This window comes from Solea senegalensis, linkage group LG16 (assembly GCF_019176455.1).
Source record: "Solea senegalensis isolate Sse05_10M linkage group LG16, IFAPA_SoseM_1, whole genome shotgun sequence".
NCBI lineage: Eukaryota > Metazoa > Chordata > Actinopteri > Pleuronectiformes > Soleidae > Solea > Solea senegalensis.
Window position 1 is genome coordinate 12,648,557 of NC_058036.1, and position 3,092 is coordinate 12,651,648.

Below are 3,092 nucleotides of genomic sequence, written 5' to 3' on the forward strand. Positions count from 1 at the left end.
AAATTGACAAAAAACTCATACTATATAGTATGTCGTCCAAAAATGGACAAAAAAGTCATAATGTAGTATGTTGTCCAAAATGAGTCAAAAAAGTCATACCATAGTCTGTCGTCCAACAATGGTCAAAAAAGTCATAGTATAGTATGTCGTCCAAAATGAGACAAAAAAGTAATAGTATTGTTTGTCATCCAAAAATTGTCAAAAAAGTCATACTTTAGTAAGTCATTCAATGTGTGTCGTCCAAAAATTATCCAAAAGGTCATAGCATAGTTTGTCGTCCAAAATTAGATAAAAAAGGTCATAGTATAGTATGTCTTCCAAAAATGGACAGAAAAAGTCATAGTATAGTATGTTGTCCAAAAATGGTCCAAAGTCAAAGTCAAAGTCAAAATTCCTCAGCTTTACTCCAATCGTATGTATATACAGTAGAACAGTATTTCTGATTTTCCTCCAAGTACCACCAGAGGAAACTGTTGTTACACGTACCATAGTTTGAGAACCATGGCACTAATAAATATGAACAAAAGTATGCTGCTGTAAATTATGTTATATAATACCTTAAACTGTCAAAATGCAGCATAAATGCAACATCATTATAATTCCCAATCGTGACATGTAGAAAAAAGCACTTAGTAAATGGGCTGAAAAAACCACCACCGTGCTACAGCTTTTAACACAAATGCCTAAAAATGCCAAATGCTGCATGAATTTATAAAACCGCAGCACAACACATTCTACAAATGCCAAAAAATGTCATATCACAGTATGTTAATGCAGAGACCTTTGGAGGACACATCCTCAAGACAGACAGTCAAAGACTTTCAAAAACAATGCACCATGATTTTTAGCAGAACCTGCTGATTTATAGCAACCGATTTGAACACGAAACCTGACACACCATCATCATAATACATCACTCCTCACCACCAGCAGTGAAATCACTCTCTATTGTGTGAGTGCTGCTGCCGTTCACTGCACATTTTGTTCTAGGCGTATACTCTCAATGTTTCCTGTTTCACTGTAGCCTCCGTCTCCAGCTTTTTCATCTGACCTTTCACTTCACACTCTTTCTGCAAACAAGGAACCATTTTACTCTCACTTTCATTGACTATGACCACTCCTGCAACAAATATACAATAATCCACACTATAAGGAAATATAGAGCATGCAACATGTCTCTTCAAAAGAGTTCATTCTTAACCATGTTATAACGCTTTTAAATCGTGCTACGTGTGTCCCTTTATAAAGTCTCTACACAGCCCTGATTCTCTGAAAGTGGATGATGATTTTGGACGCGTCTGTCTGTGATGTGCATAACACAAAAAAGTTAAAAGACACATGTGGATATTTTTTGTAGGTTATGTTAAAATTTTGATAATGATCAAGATCTAGAGCAGTTTCTTGGGTTTTAACGCTAGGGTTTTTCTTGATTGCACTTAGAAGGCAAAAGCATATTTTAGTGGCAAATATCAGTTTAGGAGGAGGGCCACGTTGACATAAATGAGGCAAGCAAAGTATAAAAAGTTTGTTTGTTTGTTTGTTTTTAAATATCATTAAACCCATCTTTATATAAAAGTAAAAATACTGTGAAAAGCTGTCACAGATAGAAAAGTCTGGCTGTGTTTCACTCATTAAATGCTATTAGTGTGAAGGTGCAAAACTGAAATGTTAGGCCTGTATATTGCTCCACAGATCCTGAGCACTGTCTCACCATAATATCTCATCATATGAGACTTTCACTTTCTGAGGCGACTTTTCTGTTTCCGACGCTGATTCTGTCACCAAAACTGCTAATATCACACGGCTGATCTGTCACTTGAGCTCAGCAAGAGTCATCTTCAGGTAACCAGTGAGCACGTTGCGGGCTGGATAAAACTGGTTTGTGGGCCGGATCTCGCCCCAGGGCCGTATGTTGCCATTCTGTGGTTTACACTAATCTATTTCATGGTTTCTGGAATGATGTGTGAGGAGTCAGTGTGACTACTGACATGAAATGTGGTGGATGAGGGAAACACTTGTGTTAATGATTATGCCCTTAAAGTTTTTTGGAAGTAATAATGCAGTCACTTTTCATCATCACCAGTACTAGTGGTGATGAAGTATTAAGTATTAATATGTATTTAAATAATGTTTTTTTATTGCATGACTCAAATTCAATACAAATTGAATATTATAAATGTAGAACTGGAACAGAAACTGATAAAGGTTTTGAAGCAACACATTCTAAGATCATTTTTCTTAAAGACGTTGCCAGCGTGTCTGCAATTAATCCATTTTAATTTGTTCCAGTTCATTAATGACCTGGATGTGAGCAGACTTATGGGAGATTTAGAGAGTCCACTCTGCCAAAGGTGGTCCTTAAACACTGGCTCTTAAACACGGGCTCTTCTGTGGATGTGTGCTTGGTTTAGGTGTGTCAGCAGTGATCAAACTGGGTTGATGGTAGAGATGGAAAGGATTTAAATGATGGGAGTTGCCACAGTAACAGATGAGTGAGACTGTACACAACATTCATTTAGATGCAAAACAGTGACTGAAAAGGAGCTCACTGTGATGTTCCTAAATAAGCAAAGCTGTGACGATCAGTGTCATTAACTGCCTGGTGTTTCTCTCACTTTGTTAGATATTTGTACTAGTGCTCTTTATATTTATTTATATACATGTATATTTATTAAGGACAGTGTTTGAAGCCTGTTGCTGTAGCAGTAGTGAGGCAAACATCTCCGCTCCAGCAGCAGCCTTTTAAAGCTTGGACTCAGACGAGTCCCACTGGCATCAGATGGTAAGTGAACAGACGTGTAACCATTTCACAGTGCTTTTTTTTAGCTCCTCAAAAGAAATCTGCAACTCATGATTCACAAATTCAAGCCAACGTTTTCAGTTAAAAGGAGACTAACAATCCATCCATCCATCTTCTACCGCTGTGTCCTTCACAGGAGGGTCACACGGGGCGCGGTGCCTATCTCAGCTGACGTAGGTGAGGTCACACCGTGGACAGTGAACAACCATTCACTCCCACACCTAAGGTCAATTTATATGAGATGTACAATCATAGGATATGAATATTGTAGTAGTATGAAGTAGACCAGAAA